At 47.4% G+C, this 19,116-nt stretch overlaps 1 protein-coding gene and 1 pseudogene across 2 annotated transcripts in view; one reads left to right on the top strand and one right to left on the bottom strand.

The window, feature by feature from the left end:
- Window positions 1-19,116, top strand: part of sez6l (seizure related 6 homolog (mouse)-like) — a 272,465-nt gene that overhangs the window by 210,282 nt on the left and 43,067 nt on the right. The window lies entirely within an intron of this gene.
- LOC148145359 (uncharacterized) lies at window positions 4,971-19,011 on the bottom strand (annotated as a pseudogene).

Raw genomic sequence — 19,116 nt, 5'->3', positions numbered from 1 at the left:
AATTGTACCAGCCTCCACCACTTCGCCGGCAGCTCATTCCGTACACAGGCCACCCTCAGCATGTAAAGGTTGCCCCTTACGTCTCTTTTATATCTTTCCCCTCTCACCCTAAACCTCTGCCCTCTAGTTCTGGTCCCCCCCATTCCAGAGAAAAGACTTTGTCTATGTATCCTATCCATGCCCTTTATGATTTTATAAATCTCTATAAGACCACCCCTCAGCCTCCAATGCTCCAATGAAAACAGCCCTAGCCTATTCAACCCATCCCAAAGCTCAAACCCTCCAAACCTGGCAACATCCTTGTGAATCTTTTCTGAACCCTTTCAAGCTTTTCTACATCAATTCTAAAGTAAGGAGACCAGAACTGAATACAGTATTCCAATAGCGGCCTAACTAATGTCCTGTACAGCTTGACTCATAGTGCTCTGACTAAGTTATCCAACGTAAATATTTCAAATTGTACAGGACAAAGGACCCAAAAGGTATGAAGTACCAGACTGTGGGTCATTGCCAGTGAAGCTGGTTGTAACTCAAACAGAGGATGAAGACTGACAGAAAATACAGCCAAACCCTAGGTTTTATTAATCGGGATTGTAGAGTACAACCAACACAAAAGTGCAGGATTTCTACTGATTCCTGATAAATCACCGTTTTGGCTTCAGCTGCATTATTGAGTTCAGTTCTGGGCAGTGCATTTTAGGAAGGTTGTCAAAGCCTTGGAGAAGGGAGCAGAGGAGGTCCACCAGATTTTACAAGGGCAAGAGGGGCTTCACCAAATGTGGAGAGACTGCAGGGCTTGTTCTCCTTAGAGCAGAGAAGGTTACGAAAGAGCTAAATTACTGGCATTCAAAAGGGAAGAGACTTCGCGAGTTAGAGAAAAACAGTTTCCGCTGGCAATAACGTTGGTAGCCTGCAGGCAGAGATTTAAAATCATTGGTATAAGACCAGAGGGAGAGTATTTTTATTAGGCACAGCAGTTTGATATGATCAGAAAAGCAGAATGTGGAAGGGCAGAGGTAGCACACTACATTGTAACGTTCAACACAGAAGTGAATAACCAAATGTAAGGGAAAGCAATTGAGAGAAATGTAAAGGAGTGAGGTTGATTGGATAGCTCTTTTGAAGAGCTATTACAGACAGAAGGGCAGATTAGCCTTCTCCTGTGCTGTGTGATTCTATAAAAGGATAAAAAGAGCATTGGTTAAAAAAAAGACAAGGAGAAAACAAAATGGTCTCTTTGCAGCAAAAATCTTATCATTTGCCTGTAATGTGTGGTTCTCTCAGAATTACTCACAACCTCATAATCAGAACAGTCCGTTTTCTTGTCAGGTGAGTATTTTAATGTATTCACACCAGCTCCAATCCAAAAGTAGCAAGTAAACACATCCAAAAGCTTCAATTAAACTAAGTCATTAATAGACACTTCTAAACTGTATAATTACAAGACAGTAAATTTGTTGGCAGTGATGTATAAGGCAGTAATTCATTCTTGGCTGGTTTGATATAAACACAAAAAATGAAGCTTAAGTGATTTATGAGCATGAGCGGAGCCATGGGATTGAATTATTGCTTCAACATCACAGCCAGACACCTGGTGCTCTCTGCTTTGCTTCATTTCAACTTGGACTTTCTTCCCTAGTTTCCTCCCCCTCCTCTCCACAAGGTACTGGCTCAAGCTGTGGTCTGATTCAGCAGACAATATGGCTCTCTGCTATCGCATCTGAGTAACCATATGTCAGGTATAAGGCTACACAATGAGGCTCTTCAGATGCCACCAAATCCAGGCCGTGTCATTAGCTGGCCTGTAGAGCAGAGATTCCTAACTGTTCTTATTCATATCCACAATTCGCAAGCCCCTTTAGAGTATTATTTTTAACTATCTCTCTCGTGACCACATGTCGGATAAATATTATAATTACACAATGCAGGTAAATATATCGATAATGAAAATCACTTGTTTGCCATTTACTGCTCCCTCCCACTTGCTTGCCATTTTCCGCCATGTACTCAGCTCCTTCCCTCTTCATCAATCTCCACCGCCGATCACCATGTTGTGTGAAGCAATTCGCAGTATTGCTCAACATGGGGTAGGTTTGCTTCCAGGGAGCAGTAAGTGGCAAGCAAGTAATTTTAGTGTAGGGATATACAAGGGTCATTTGGTCTAGTGTAGTAGAGGAAAACCACTTCAGAATCTGACATGGAACATAGAACATTACAGCGCAGTACAGGCCCTTCAGCCTTCGATGTTACGCTGACCTGTGGCACCAATCTGAAGCCTATCTATCCTTCACTATTCCATTTTCATCCATATGTTTATCCAATGACCATTTAAATGCCCTTAAAGTTGACAAGTCTCCAACTGTTGCAGGCTGTGCATTCCAGCCCCTATTACTCTCTGAGTAGTACTTCAAACAAGATTTAGATTATTGCATGTTAGCACTAAGTGCAAGTCATAGAGTCATAGAGTCATGGAGATGAACAGCAAGGAAACAGACCATTCAGACCAACCCGTCCATGCCGACCAGATATCCCAACCCAATCTAGTCCCACCTGCCAGCACTGGGCCCATATCCTTCTAAACCCTTCCTATTCATATACCCATCCAGATGATTTTTAAATATAGAAAATGTACTAGTCTCCACCACTTGCTCTTGCAGCTCATTCCATACATGTACCACCCTCTGTATGAAAAAGTTGCCCCTTAGGCCTTTTTTATATCTTTCCCCTCTCACCCTAAACCTATGCCCTGTAGTTCTGGACTCTCCCACCCCAGGGAAAACACTTTGCCGATTTACCCTATCCATGCTCCTCATAATTTTATAAACCTCTACAAGGTCACCCCTCAGCCTCCGACGCTTCAGGGAAAACAGCCCCAGCCTATTCAACCTCTCCCTATAGCTCAAATCCTCCAAACCTGGCAATATCCTTGTAAATCGTTTCTGAACACTTTCAAATTTCACAACATCCTTCTGATAGGAAGGAGACCAGAATTGCACGCAATATTCCAACAGTGGTCTAACCAATGTCCTGTACAGCCGCAACATGACCTCCCAACTCCTGTACTCAATACTCTGACTGATAAAGGAAAGCATAACAAATGCTTTCTTCAGATAAACATTTTAACAGAGGGTATGACAAGTGTCTGCATCTCCTTCAAGATCCTAAGTTATTCTCTCATCAGGTCTGTATAGCATCACCATAATGGATAGTGCTGAAGACATTTTTCTTAGTATTAACTCTTTCAGACCTTATACAAGTTGTGAAGGCCAGGAAACTTGCACAGGAAGCGCCCACAAATATGAGGTGCTAAAACTTGAAAATCGGTTTTAGCAATGTTTCCTGAAAGATAACTGAATATAAACTGAAAGAACTGCGGATGCTATAAATCAGAGGCAAAAACAGAAATTGCTGGAAAAGGTCAGCAGGTCTGGCAGCATCTGCAGAGAGAAATCTGAGTTCTGTGGAAAGGTCACTCGACACGAAACAATAACTCTGATTTCTCTCCACAGATGCGGCCAGATAGATAAATATGTCCATGGGAGAAGACAGACAGAGTCTCATTTTATGCCACATCCTAAAGACTGTCAGTGAAATCCTCCCTCAGTACCACACCAGAATGTCAGCCTAGATTTTGCAATCAAATCACTGGAGCAGAACTTCTACACACAACCTTCTGATTCAGAGACAGGAGTGTACTTCACTCATTTTTGTTGCAATGGAGAGATTTCAATGAAGGAAGAAAAATAACTAAGTTGTTGCCATAATGTGTTATTTTCACTCAGGGAGATTTTTCCTCTATCCTTTTGTGGGATGTGAATGTTATTGTCAGCATTTGTTTCCCATCCCATGTTGCCCTTGAATTAAGTGGCTGCTTCGCCATTTCCCAGAGCAGTTATGAATCAACTTTAGTGGTGCTGGAAAAGCACAGCAGGTCAGGCAGCATGCGCGGAGCAGGAAAATCGAAACTTCGGTCAAAAGCCCTTCATCAGCCCACATTGCTGTGAGTCTGCAGTTACATGTAGATCAGATGGGAGATATCCTTCCCTAAAGGACATTAGTGAGTCAGGTTGGTTTCTAATGACAATTGTTGCTAGTTTCATGAGACTATTTTTCAATGGAAAGTTTTATTAGCTGGCTCCTTTGAATTACAAGCCTGGTGACAATGCCATGTTGCCACCATCTTCCATGGCAAGTTATGCTTTTGCCTGCATGTTGTAGTCTGGTATTTTGGACAGTGATGGTGTAGACTCCAATGGGCTTTCTATCACATGGCTGACCAGGGATCTCTCCTACTTTGACTGCTTGCCTTCGGTGTGTGTTGAAATGATTTGCAGATTGATACACAGCCCATTCCACTACATTATAATGCACCTTACTTAGCCATCAAGTCCAGAGGTGTGACGCAGACCCAGTGCTTCAGGCTCAGAGGCAGACATGCAACCCACTGCACAACAGGACCTTCCTAATTTAGTTAGAGGGATTTCAATTTGAGACACCAAATGAAAACCAATAATGTTATCGCAGGCGGCTGAACCTGGAACACAGTGGGAAAAGGTGTTTGCTATTTAAGTAATATTTTAGTTATTTTATGGGATTTGAGCGTAACTGGCTGGGCTAGCAATTATTGGCCATTGACTGTTGCCCTTGAGAAAGTACTGGTAAGCTATCTGCTTGAACCGCTGCAATCCATTCTGGGCAGAGGCAGATGTTGTTAGGAGAGTGAATTCCAGGGTGTATGACGTTGATATATTTCCAAGTCAGGATGGTAAGTAGCTCAGAAGGGAACTTGCAGATGGTGCTATTCCCATGTATCTGCTGCCCTTGGCCTTCTGAATAGTAATGGTCATTGGTTTGAAAGGCACTGTCTAGAAGTCTTGGTAAATTTCTGCGGTACATCTTGTAGATAATACACACTGCTGCTCCTGAGCATCAGTGGTGGAGGGAGTGGGTGTTTGTAGATGTGGTGCCAATCAAGCGGAAGCTGCTTTGTCCTGGCTGAGGTCAGGCTTCTTCAAGCTGCCCACATCCAGGCAAGTGGGGAGTATTCCATCACACTCTTGACTTGCACCTTGTGGATTGTGGAGAAACTTCGGAAAGTCAGGAGGTGAGTTATTAGCTGCAGTATTCCTAGTCTCTGACCTACTCATATACCCACATCGTTTATATGGCTCCTCCAGTTCAGTTTCTGGTTAATGGTAATCCCAGGTTATTGATTCTGCTAATTCAACGATGCTGACACCATTAAATATCAGGGGGTGATGCTTAGATTCTCTCTCTTTTGGAGATGATCACTACCTGACTCTGTGAGTGCTATTTGCTACTTGTTCGCCCAGGTCTAGATATTGTCCGGGTTTTGCTGTATTTGGAGATGAGCTGTTACGGTATCGGACGGCTCAGAAATGGTGCTAAACATAGTGCAGCCATCAGTAAACATGCCCAATTCTGACTTTATGATGGAGGGAAGATCATTGATGAAGCAGTTAAAGATGGTTGGGCCACAGACACTATCCTGAGGAACTCCTGCAGAGATGTCCTGGAGCTGAGATGGCTGACCTCCAATAATCACAACCATCTTCCTACATGGCAGGTATGACTGCCACCAACAGAGAGTTTTCTCTTTGATTCCCAATGATTCCAGTTTTGCGAGGGCTCCATAGTGCTGCACTTGGTCAGATACAGCCTTGATATCAGTCCTCTAGAATTCAGCTCTTCTCAGCATGTTTGAACCAAGCCTATAACGAGGCCAGGAACTGAGTGGCCCTGGTAGAATCCAAAATGAACACCAATATGCGGCTTATTGTTAAACAAGAGCTGTTTGATAGCACTGCTGATGACCCTTTCCATCACTCTACTCACGACCAAAAGTAAGCTTTAGGGAAGTAGTAACTCCAAAGATTGCAGACAGATGGGTGACAGTGAGGGGGACTGGGAGGAAGCATATTTGGCTGGGGTGATTTGTCCTGCTTTTTGTGAATGGAACATGCCTGGGAAATTTTTCACATTGCCTGGTCAATACCAGGTGTTGTAGCTGTACTAGCCCAACTTGGCTAGGGGAACAGCCTGGGGCATGTGATCTGAAGGGAAGTGGCCATTTACATTGCTGTGTCCAGATCAGTATTAACCTTACGCTGTCTTAAATCTGTGACGGCTTTATGTCTGCCAGTGATGGAACAATTTTACAATCTTTCTTGCTTCATTTGCTTTGATTTATTGCACACCACATTGCTGTATATCAAACAGACAGAAAAAGTATTAATCACATTTCCCCTGAATAATGTAATTGAGCAACTTTAATTTTGTTCTTGCATAATTTCCTTTCTCTTCATAAATAAATAGGGAACATGAAGAGGAGAATGCAGAGACCATTGCCTGAGGTATTGACATGCCTGAGGTTAGCAAAAGAAGGCAACATTCACATGAAGAAAAGCCTTTTCAAACAGCGGGTGGTTTGGTCTGAAATGCACTGCCTGAGAATGTGGTAACATCAGGATTAGTCAAGGTCAATTCAAGAGGAATTTGAGATATCATTTAGAAAGGAAGATTGTGCACAGCTATTGGAGAAGTTTGTGGTGGAAGGGAGTGGTTCTGGAGTCACAGGAAGACAGGGTAAATAGAGATCTTTAGCACACATGCCAACCTTTCCCCAGCTGCAATCAGTTCCGAAGAAGAGGCACTGGACCCGAAATGTTGACTCTGCTTTCTCTCCATGGATGCTGCCAGACTCACTGAGTTTCTTTAGCAATTTCTGTTTTGTTTCAGATCTCCAGCATCCACAGTTCATATTTTTTTTTGTTTTACATGAAGGTAAACTATTTCCATGATTGGTTGGGGATTCTAGAACGCGGGCTATCATCTGAGAATTTGGGCCCAACTGTTCAGGAGAGATGTTAGAAAGCATGTCTACACACAAAAGGTGGGAGAGGTTTGGGGCTCTAATCCACAAATGGCAGCAGACGCTGGATCAGTTGCTAAATTTAATTCTTTCATACAATTAATGCAAAGGTATGAAGGGATTTGGAATAAAAGTAGTTTTATAGAGTTAGGGTACAAATCAGCCATGATCTTAATGTATGGTGGAACCGGCTCGAGGGGTGAATGGCCTGTTCAGTTGCTATGTTCCTTGAAATTGCTCCTTCAGAGCAAACACAGGTAGGATGGGCTGATTGGTCACCTTCTGAGCTGTTACTGTTCCGTAATTTTGTATCAATGTACTGAATGTTTATTATTAAAGGAGCAGCACTTTTTTGTGCAAATAGATTACACTTTGGTGTGAAAGGTACGCATAAGGGAGTGCTACACTGATGGAGGGTCAGTACTAAGGGACTGCTGCATTGTTGGAAGATCAGTATTAAGGGAGTGCAACACTGTTGGAGGTTCAGTACTAAGGGAGTGCTGCACTGTTGGAGGGTCAGTGCTAAGGGAGTGCTGCATTGTTGGAGGTCAGTACTAAGGGAGTTCTGCACTGTTGGTGGGTCAGTACTAAGGGAGTGCTGCACTGGTTGAGGGTTAGTAGCTGGAAATGTGTTGCTGGAAAAGCGCAGCAGGTCAGGCAGCATCCAGGGAACAGGAGAATCGACGTTTCGGGCATAAGCCCTTCTTCAGTACTAAGGCAGTGCTGCATTGTTACTTTCAGAGGGATGGCAGTGAAGGCAGTGCAATGTTCCTCTTGCAACATGTATGAGGTGAGGGATGCCATGGTCGTCCCTGCTGATTACACTTGCAGGAAGTGCACCCATCTTCAGCTCCTCCAAGACCGTGTTAGGGAACTGGAGCTGGAGTTGGATGAACTTAGGATCATTCGGGAGGCAGAGGGGGTCATAGATCAGAGCTTTAGGGAAGTAGTGACTCCAAAGATGGCAGATAGATGGGTGACAATGAGGGGGACTGGGAGGAAGCAGCCAGTTCAGTGACCCCCTGCGGCCATTCCCCTCAAGAACAAGTATACCGTTTTGGAAACTTGTGGGGGGACGACTTACCAGGGGCAAGTAACGGGGCTCAGGCCTCTGGCACGGAGCCTGTCCCCGTTGCTCAGAAGGGAAGGGTGGAGAAGAGCAGAGCAATAGTTATTGGGGACTTGATAGTTCAGGGCACAGATAGGCGGTTCTGTGGGGATGAGAGAGACTCATATTTGGTAATTTGCCTCCCAGGTGCAAGGGTACGTGACGTCTCTGATCGTGTTTTCCGGGTCCTTAAGGGGAAGGGGGAGGGGGAGCAGCCCGAAGTCGTGGTCCACATTGGCACCAATGACATAGGTAGGAGGAGGGTTGAGGATGTTAGGCAGGCTTTCAGGGAGCTAGGCTGGAAGCTCAGAGTTAGAACGAACAGAGTTGTTGTCTCTGGTTTGTTACCCATGCCACGTGATAGAGAGTCGAGGAATAGGGAGAGAGAACAGTTAAATGCGTGGCTACAGGGATGGTGCAGGAGGGAGGGATTCCGGTATCTGGATAACTGGGGTTCTTTCTGGGGAAGGTGGGACCTCTATAAACAGGATGGTCTACACCTGAACCTGAGGGGCACCAGTATCCTTGGGGGGAGGTTTGCTAGTGCTCTTGGGGGGGATTTAAACTAACTCTGCAGGAGCATGGGAACCTAGACTGTAGCTTTAGGGTGCAGGACCTGGAGTTTAGGGAGGTTAGGAACATGGCATCAATCTCAAAGGAGGGTGCCTGTAAACAGGAAAGTGTCTTGAAGTGTGTATACTTCAATGCAAGAAGTATACGAAATAAGGTAGGTGAACTTGCAGCGTGGGTTGGTACCTGGGATTTCGATGTTGTGGCTATTACGGAGACATGGGTAGAACAGGGACAGGATTGGCTGTTGCAGGTTCCAGGGTTTAAATGTTTTAGTAGGGTCAGAGGTGGGGGTAAAAGAGGGGGAGGTGTGGCATTACTTGTCAAAGATAGTATTACAGCGGTGGAAAGGACGACGGATGAAGACTCGCCATCTGAGGTAGTTTGGGCTGAGGTTAGGAATAGGAAAGGTGAGGTCACCCTGTTAGGAGTTTTCTACAGGCCTCCTAATAGTCCTAGAGACGTAGAAGAAAGGATTGCGAGGATGATTCAGGAGAAGAGTGAAAGTAATAGGGTGGTTGTTATGGGGACTTTAACTTTCCAGACATTGACTGGGAAAGCTAGAGCTCGAGTTTGTTAGATGGGTCGGTGTTTGTCCAATGTGTGCAGGAGGGTTTCCTGACACAAATATGTAGACAGGCCAACAAGAGGTGAGGCCATACTGGATTTGGTTCTGGGTAACGAACCAGGCCAGATGTTAGAATTAGAGGTAGGTGAGCACTTTGGGGACAGTGAGCACAATTCGGTGACTTTTACTCTAGTGATGGAGAGGGATAAGTGTGCACTGCAGGGCAAGAGTTATAGCTGGGGGCAGGGAAATTATGATGCGGTGAGGCACGACTTAGGATACGTGGCTTGAAAAAGTAGGCTTCAAGGCATGGGCACAATTGATATGTGGAGCTTGTTCAAGGAGCAACTATTGAGTGTCCTAGATAAGTATGTACCTGTCAGGCAGGGAGGAAAGCGTCGTGTGAGGGAGCCGTGGTTTAATAAGGAATTGGAATCCCTTGTTAAATGGAAGAGGGCGGCCTATGTAAAGATGAGGCGTGAAGGTTCAATTGGGGCGATTGAGAGTTATAAGGTAGCCAGGAAGGATCTGAAGAGAGAACTAAGAGCAGCAAGGAGGGGACATTAAAAGTCCTTAGTTGGTAGGATTAGGGAAAACCCTAAGGCTTTCTATAGGTATGTCAGGAATAAAAGAATGACTGGGGTAGGAATAGGTCCAGTCAAGGATAGTAGTGGGAAGTTGCGTGTGGAGGCTGAAGAGATTGGGGAGACACTGAATGAATACTTTTGGTCAGGAACAGGACATTGTTGCCAATGTGAATATTGAGTCACAATTAATTAGAATGGACGGCTTTGAGGTATGTAGGAAAGAGGTGTTGGAAATTCTGGAAAGGGTGAAAATAGATAACTCACCTGGGCCTGATGGCATTTATCCTAGGATTCTCTGGGAAGCAAGGGAGGAGATTGCAGAGCCATGGGCCTTGATTTTTATGTCCTCGTTGTCTACAGGAATAGTGCCAGAAGACTGGAGGATAGAAAATGTGGTTCCCTTGTTCAAAAAGGGGAGTAGGGATAACCCTAGTAACTATAGGCCGGTGAGTCTCACTTTTGTTGTGGGCAAAGTCTTAGAGAGAATTGTAAGGGATAGGATTTATGAACATCTGGATAGGAATAATGTGATCAAGGATAGTCAGCATGGTTTTGTGAAGGGCAGGTCGTGCCTCACAAACCTTATTGAATTCTTTGAGAAGGTGACTAAGGAGGTAGACGAGGGTAAAGCGGTAGATGTGGTGTATATGGATTTTAGTAAGGCGTTTGATAAGGTTCCCCATGGTAGGCTACTGCAAAACATATGGAGGTATGGCATTGAGGGTGAGTTGGAGATTTGGATTAGAAATTGGCTGGCTTGAAGAAGACAGAGGGTAGTAGCTAATGGTAAAGGTTCATCTTGGAGTGCAGTTACTAGCGGTGTTCCGCAAGGATCTGTTTTGGGACCATTGCTGTTTGTCATTTTTATAAATGACCTGGAGGAGGGGCTAGAAGTTTGGGTGAGCAAGTTTGCGGATGATACGAAAGTCGGAGGAGTTGTAGACGGTGAGGAAGGATGTGGCAGGTTACAGCGGGATATAGATAAGTTGCAGAGCTGGGCAGAAAGGTGGCAAATGGAGTTCAATGTAGGTAAGTGTGAGGTGATTCACTTTGGTAAGAGTAACAAAAAGATGGGGTACTGGGCTAATGGTCAGATACTTGGTAGTGTGGATGAGCAGAGGGATCTTGGTGTCCACGTACACAGATCTCTGAAAGTTGCCACCCAGGTAAATAGTGCGGTGAAGAAGGCATATAGCGTACTGGCTTTTATTGGTAGAGGAATTGAGTTCCGAAGCCCTGAGGTCATGTTGCAGTTGTATAAGACTCTGGTGCGGCCGCATCTGGAGTATTGTGTGCAGTTTTGGTCGCCATACTATAGGAAGGATGTGGAGGCACTGGAACGGGTGCAGAGGAGGTTTACCAGGATGTTGCCTGGTATGGTAGGAAGATCGTATGAGGAAAGGCTGAGGCACTTGGGGCTGTTTTCATTGGAGAAAAGAAGGTTTAGGGGTGTACAAGATGATAGAGGTGTACAAGATGATTAGGGGTTTAGATAGGGTTGACCATGAGAACCTTTTTCCACGTATGCAGTCAGCTACTACGAGGGGGCACAGCTTTAAATTAAGGGGTGGTAGGTATAGGACAGATGTTAGGGGTAGGTTCTTTACTAAGCGAGTTGTGAGTTGATGGAATGCCCTGCCAGTAGCAGTGGTGGACTCTCCCTCTTTATGGGCATTTAAACGGGCATTGGAAAGGCATATGGAGGATAGTGGGCTAGTGTAGGTTAGGTGGGCTTGGATCGGCGCAACATCGAGGGCCAAAGGGCCTGTACTGCGCTGTATTTTTCTATGTTCTATGTTCTATGTTCTATGAAGGATCAGTATTAAGGGAGTGCAGCACTGTTGGAGGTTCAGTACTAAGGGAGTGCTGCATTGTTGGAGGATCAGTACTAAGGGCGTGCTGCACTGTTGGAGGTTCAGTACTAAGGGAGTACTGCACAGATGAATGGTCAGTACTTAGGGAGTGCTGCACTGCTGAAGGGTCAGTGTGAAGGGAGTGCTGCACTGATGGAGGGTCAGCACTAAGGGAGTACTGCTCTGTTGGAGGGTCAGTACCAAAGGAGTGCTACACTGTTGGAGGATCAGTACCAAGGGAGTGCTACACTGTTGGAGGTTCAGTACTAGGGGAGTGCTGCACTGTTGGAGGGTCGGGACAAAGGAAGTGCTGCACTGTTGGAGGGTCAGTGCAAAGGGAGTGCTGCACTGCTGGAGGGTCAGTGCTAAGGTAGTGCTGCACTGCTGCAGGGTCAGTGCTAAGGGAGTGCTGCATTGTTGGAGGGTCAGTACTAAGGGAATGCTACACTGCTGGAGGGTCAATGCTAAGGGAGTGCTAAACTGCTGGAGGATCAATACTAAGAGGGTGCAGCATTGTTGGAGGGTCTGTACTAAGGAAGTGCTGCACAGTTGGAGGGTCAGTACTAAGGGGGTTCTGCACTGTTCGAGGCACAGTACTAAGGGAGTGCTGCACTGATGGAGGGACAGTACGAAGGGGATGCTGCACTGCTGGAGGGTCAGTACTAAGGGAGTGCTGTACTGATGGAGGGTCAGTACTAAGGGACTGCTGCATTGTTGGAGGATCAGTATTAAGAGAGTGCAACACTGTTGGAGGTTCAGTACTAAGGGAGTGCTGCACTGTTGGAGGATCAGTGCTAAGGAAGTGCTACTCTGTTGGAGGTTCAGTATTAAGGGAGTGCTGCACTGCTGGAAGGACAGTACTAAGGGAGTGCTACGCTGATGGAGGGTCAGTACTAAGGGAGTGCTACGCTGATGGAGGGTCAGTACTAAGGCAGAGCTGCACTGTTGGAGGGTCAGAGCTATAGGAGTGCTGCACTGTTGGAGGGTCAGTGCTAAGGGAGTGCTGCACTGCTGAAGGGTCAGTACTAAGGGAGTACTGCTCTGTTGCAGGGTCAGTACTAAAGGAGTGCTACACTGTTGGAGGATCAGTACTAAGGGAGTGCTACACTGTTGAAGGTTCAGTACTAGGGAAGTGCTGCACTGTTGGAGGGTCAGTGCAAAGGGAGTGCTGCACTGTTGGAGGGTCAGTACTAATGGAGTACTGCTCTGTTGGAGGGTCAGTATTAAGGGAGTGCTGCACTGATGGAGGGTCAGTACTAAGACAGTGCTGCACTGTTGGAGGGTCAGTGCAAAGGGAGTGCTGCACTGTTGGAGGGTCAGTACTAATGGAGTGCTGCACTGTTGGAGGGTCAGTACTACGGGAGTGCTGCACTGTAGGAAGGTCAATACTAAGGGAATGCTGCACTGTTGGAGGGTCAGTACTAAGGGAGTGCTGCACTGCTGGAGGGTGAGTGCGAAGGGAGTGCTGCACTGTTGGAGGGTCAGTACTAATGGAGTGCTGCACTGTTGGAGGGTCAGTACTACGGGAGTGCTGCACTGTAGGAAGGTCAATAGTAACGGAATGCTGCACTATTGGAAGGTCAGTACTAAGGGAGTGCTGCATTGCTGGAGGGTGAGTGCGAAGGGAGTGCTGCACTGTTGGAGGGTCAGTACTATGGAAGTGCTGCATTGTTGGAAGGTCAGTACTACGGGAGTGCTGCACTGTTGGAGAGACAATACTAAGGGGTTGCTGCACTGCTGGAGGATCAGTATTAAGGGAATGCTGCACTGTTGGAGGGACAGTACTAAGGGAGTGCTGCACTGTTAGAGGGTGAGTGCGAAGGGAGTGCTGCACTGTTGGAGGGTCAGTACTAATGGAGTGCTGCACTGTTGGAGGGACAGTACTAAGGGAGTGCTGCACTGTTAGAGGGTCAGTACTAAGGAGGTGCTGCACTGTTGGAGGGTCAGTACTATGGGAGTGCTGCACTGTTGGAGAGTCAGTACTAAGGGAGTGCTGCATTGTTGGAGGGTCTGTACTAAGGGACTGCTGCATTGTTGGAGGATCAGTATTAAGAGAGTGCAACACTGTTGGAGGTTCAGTACTAAGGGAGTGCTGCACTGTTGGAGGATCAGTGCTAAGGAAGTGCTACTCTGTTGGAGGTTCAGTATTAAGGGAGTGCTGCACTGCTGGAAGGACAGTACTAAGGGAGTGCTACGCTGATGGAGGGTCAGTACTAAGGGAGTGCTACGCTGATGGAGGGTCAGTACTAAGGCAGAGCTGCACTGTTGGAGGGTCAGAGCTATAGGAGTGCTGCACTGTTGGAGGGTCAGTGCTAAGGGAGTGCTGCACTGCTGAAGGGTCAGTACTAAGGGAGTACTGCTCTGTTGCAGGGTCAGTACTAAAGGAGTGCTACACTGTTGGAGGATCAGTACTAAGGGAGTGCTACACTGTTGAAGGTTCAGTACTAGGGAAGTGCTGCACTGTTGGAGGGTCAGTGCAAAGGGAGTGCTGCACTGTTGGAGGGTCAGTACTAATGGAGTACTGCTCTGTTGGAGGGTCAGTATTAAGGGAGTGCTGCACTGATGGAGGGTCAGTACTAAGACAGTGCTGCACTGTTGGAGGGTCAGTGCAAAGGGAGTGCTGCACTGTTGGAGGGTCAGTACTAATGGAGTGCTGCACTGTTGGAGGGTCAGTACTACGGGAGTGCTGCACTGTAGGAAGGTCAATACTAAGGGAATGCTGCACTGTTGGAGGGTCAGTACTAAGGGAGTGCTGCACTGCTGGAGGGTGAGTGCGAAGGGAGTGCTGCACTGTTGGAGGGTCAGTACTAATGGAGTGCTGCACTGTTGGAGGGTCAGTACTACGGGAGTGCTGCACTGTAGGAAGGTCAATAGTAACGGAATGCTGCACTATTGGAAGGTCAGTACTAAGGGAGTGCTGCATTGCTGGAGGGTGAGTGCGAAGGGAGTGCTGCACTGTTGGAGGGTCAGTACTATGGAAGTGCTGCATTGTTGGAAGGTCAGTACTACGGGAGTGCTGCACTGTTGGAGAGACAATACTAAGGGGTTGCTGCACTGCTGGAGGATCAGTATTAAGGGAATGCTGCACTGTTGGAGGGACAGTACTAAGGGAGTGCTGCACTGTTAGAGGGTGAGTGCGAAGGGAGTGCTGCACTGTTGGAGGGTCAGTACTAATGGAGTGCTGCACTGTTGGAGGGACAGTACTAAGGGAGTGCTGCACTGTTAGAGGGTCAGTACTAAGGAGGTGCTGCACTGTTGGAGGGTCAGTACTATGGGAGTGCTGCACTGTTGGAGAGTCAGTACTAAGGGAGTGCTGCATTGTTGGAGGGTCTGTACTAAGGGAGTGCTGCACTGTTAGAGGGACAGTACTGAGGGGGAGCTGCACTGTTGGAGGATCAGTATTAAGGGAGTGCTAAACAGTTGGAGGTTCAGTACTAAGGGAGTGCTGCACTGTTGGAAGGTCAGTTCTAAGGCAGTGCTGCACTGATGGATGGTCAGTAATAAGGGGCTGCTGCACTGTTGGAGGTTCAGGATGAAGAGAGTGCTGCACTGTTGGAAGATCAGTACTAAGGGAGTGCTGCACTGTTGGAGGGACCATCCTAAGGGGGTGCTGCACTGTTGGAGGATCAGTATTAAGGGAGTGCTACACTGTTGGAGGTTCAGTACTAAGGGAGTGCTGCACTGTTGGAGGGTCAGTACTAAGAAAGTGCTGCACTGCTGGAGGATCAGTGCTAAGGGAGTGCTACACTGCTGGAGGGTCAGTGCTAAGGGAGTGCTGCACTTCTGGAGGTTAGTACTAAGGAAGTGCTGCACTGTTGGAGGGTCAGTCCTAAGGGAGTGCTTCAGTGCTGGAGGTCAGCACTAAGGGAGTGCTGCACTGATGGAGGGTCAGTACTAAGGGAGTACTGCTCTGTTGGAGGGTCAGTACTAATGGAGTACTGCTCTGTTGGAGGGTCAGTATTAAGGGAGTGCTGCACTGATGGAGGGTCAGTACTAAGACAGTGCTGCACTGTTGGAGGGTCAGTGCAAAGGGAGTGCTGCACTGTTGGAGGGTCAGTACTAATGGAGTGCTGCACTGTTGGAGGGTCAGTACTACGGGAGTGCTGCACTGTAGGAAGGTCAATACTAAGGGAATGCTGCACTGTTGGAGGGTCAGTACTAAGGGAGTGCTGCACTGCTGGAGGGTGAGTGCGAAGGGAGTGCTGCACTGTTGGAGGGTCAGTACTAATGGAGTGCTGCACTGTTGGAGGGTCAGTACTACGGGAGTGCTGCACTGTAGGAAGGTCAATAGTAACGGAATGCTGCACTATTGGAAGGTCAGTACTAAGGGAGTGCTGCATTGCTGGAGGGTGAGTGCGAAGGGAGTGCTGCACTGTTGGAGGGTCAGTACTATGGAAGTGCTGCATTGTTGGAAGGTCAGTACTACGGGAGTGCTGCACTGTTGGAGAGACAATACTAAGGGGTTGCTGCACTGCTGGAGGATCAGTATTAAGGGAATGCTGCACTGTTGGAGGGACAGTACTAAGGGAGTGCTGCACTGTTAGAGGGTGAGTGCGAAGGGAGTGCTGCACTGTTGGAGGGTCAGTACTAATGGAGTGCTGCACTGTTGGAGGGACAGTACTAAGGGAGTGCTGCACTGTTAGAGGGTCAGTACTAAGGAGGTGCTGCACTGTTGGAGGGTCAGTACTATGGGAGTGCTGCACTGTTGGAGAGTCAGTACTAAGGGAGTGCTGCATTGTTGGAGGGTCTGTACTAAGGGAGTGCTGCACTGTTAGAGGGACAGTACTGAGGGGGAGCTGCACTGTTGGAGGATCAGTATTAAGGGAGTGCTAAACAGTTGGAGGTTCAGTACTAAGGGAGTGCTGCACTGTTGGAAGGTCAGTTCTAAGGCAGTGCTGCACTGATGGATGGTCAGTAATAAGGGGCTGCTGCACTGTTGGAGGTTCAGGATGAAGAGAGTGCTGCACTGTTGGAAGATCAGTACTAAGGGAGTGCTGCACTGTTGGAGGGACCATCCTAAGGGGGTGCTGCACTGTTGGAGGATCAGTATTAAGGGAGTGCTACACTGTTGGAGGTTCAGTACTAAGGGAGTGCTGCACTGTTGGAGGGTCAGTACTAAGAAAGTGCTGCACTGCTGGAGGGTCAGTGCTAAGGGAGTGCTACACTGCTGGAGGGTCAGTGCTAAGGGAGTGCTGCACTGCTGGAGGTTAGTACTAAGGAAGTGCTGCACTGTTGGAGGGTCAGTCCTAAGGGAGTGCTTCAGTGCTGGAGGTCAGCACTAAGGGAGTGCTGCACTGATGGAGGGTCAGTACTAAGGGAGTACTGCTCTGTTGGAGGGTCAGTACTAAGGGAGTGTTGCACTATTGGAAAGTTAGTACTAAGGGAATGCTGCACTGTTGGAGGGTCAGTACTAAGGGAATACTGCACTGATAGATGGTCAGTACTAAGGGGGTGCTGCACTGTTGGAGGTTCAGTACTGAGGGGGTGTTGCACTGTTGGAGGTTCAGTACTGAGGGAGTGTTGCACTATTGGAGGGTCAGTACGAAGGGAGTGCTGCACTGATGGAGGGTCATTACTAAGGGAGTATTGCTCTGTTGGAGGGTCAGTACTAAGGGAGTGCTGCACTATTGGAAGGTTAGTTCTAAGGGAGTGCTGCACTGTTGGAGGGTCAGTACTAAGTGAATACTGCACTGATAGAGGGTCAGTACTTTGGGAATACTGCTCTGTTGGAGGGACAGTACTAAGGGAGTGCTGCACTGTTAGTGGGTCAGTACTAAGGAAGTGCTGCACTGTTAGAGGGACAGTACTAAGAGGGAGCTGCACTGTTGGAGGATCAGTATAAAGGGAGTGCTGCACTGTTGGAGGGTCGGCACTAAGAAAGTGCTCACTGCTGGAGGATCAGTACCAAGGGAGTGCTGCACTGCTGGAGGTCAGTACTAAGGGAGTGCTGCACTGATGGAGGGTCAGTACTAAGGGAGTACTGCTCTGTTGGAGAGTCAGTACTAAGGGCGTGCTGCACTGTTAGAGGGACAGTACTAAGGGGGAGCTGCACTGTTGGAGGATCAGTATTAAGGGAGTGCTGCACTGCTGAAGGTCAGTACTAAGGGAGTGCTGCACTGATGGAGGGTCAGTACTAAGGGAGTACTGCTCTGTTGGAGGGTCAGTACTAAGGGAGTGTTGCACTGTTAGAGGGACAGTACTAAGGGGGAGCTGCACTGTTGGAGGATCAGTATTAAGGGAGTGCTGCACTGTTGGAGGGTCGGCACTAAGAAAGTACTGCACTGCTGGAGGATCAGTACCAAGGGAGTGCTACACTGTTGGAGGTTCAGTACTAAGGGAGTGCTGCACTGTTGGAAGGGTCAGTACTAAGAAAGTGCTGCACTGCTGGAGGGTCAGTGCTAAGGGAGTGCTGCACTGCTGGAGGTCAGTACTAAGGAAGTGCTGCACTGTTGGATGGTCAGTACTAAGGAAGTGCTGCACTGTTGGAGGGTCAGTCCTAAGGGAGTGCTTCAGTGCTGGAGGTCAGCACTAAGGGACTGCTGCACTGTTGGAGGGTCAGTGCTGTGGGAGTGCTGCACTGCTGGAGGTCAATACTAAGGGAGTGCTACACTGTTGGAGGGTAAATACTAAGGGTGTGCTGCACTGTTGGAGGGTAAATACTAAGGGAGTGCTACACTGTTGGAGGGTAAATACTAAGGGTGTGCTGCACTGTTGGAGGGTAAATACTAAGGGACTGCTGCACTGTTAAAGGTGTCATCATATGTTAAACCAAAGCCCCACCTATCCTTTCAGCTGAATAACATGTTACATCGTGTCATAGATATGTACAGCATGGAAACAGACCGTTCAGTCCAACTCATCCATGCTGACCTGTTATCCTAAATTTAATGTAGTCCCATTTGCCAGCACCTGGCCCATATCCCTCTAAAACCTTCCTATTCATATAACCATCCGGATGCCTTTTAAATGTTGTAATTGTACAGGCCTCCACCACTTCCTCTGGCAGCTCATTTCCTACATGCACCACCCTCTGCATACCTCTTAGATCCCTTTTAAATCTTTCCCCTCTCACCCTAAACCTACTGTTGAAGAACAGCAGAGAGGACAGCTGATGCCAATCTTTATCCTTTAACCAACATCCCTGCAGCAGATTTTTTTTTGTTCGTTATAACATTGCTGCTTTTGGAAATTTGTTTTATGCAAGATACAAAGACTGATTGGGATCTCAGGAAAGCTTTATTTGGCTCGCACTGTGGAAATTTGGATCTCAGCAAAGCCTCAGTTTAGTCATTCACCTCGAAGGCAACTCGTCCAAGAGTGTGCACCATTCCACCAGTATTGCCCCGAATAACAGCCCAGATTTTATGTTCGATTCTTAAAAATGGGAGCATAAACTCACACCCTTTGGAGGAAAGGGCTGCCCACTGACTCATGGCTTGACACTGTGTGAAATCACACCCCTTTATAGGTTAGGATCTTCCACTACTGATTAACTTGACATGAGGAATGAATGGCAGTCTGTTTAGTCTTTGATTCCT

This window comes from Chiloscyllium plagiosum, unplaced genomic scaffold (genome assembly GCF_037043375.1).
Source record: "Chiloscyllium plagiosum isolate Xiang-an unplaced genomic scaffold, Cpla_swu_hap1 HiC_scaffold_24, whole genome shotgun sequence".
In the NCBI taxonomy this organism is placed as follows: domain Eukaryota; kingdom Metazoa; phylum Chordata; class Chondrichthyes; order Orectolobiformes; family Hemiscylliidae; genus Chiloscyllium; species Chiloscyllium plagiosum.
The sequence above is the reverse complement of the archived record's forward strand: the minus strand, read 5'-3'. Positions and strand labels throughout refer to the sequence as shown.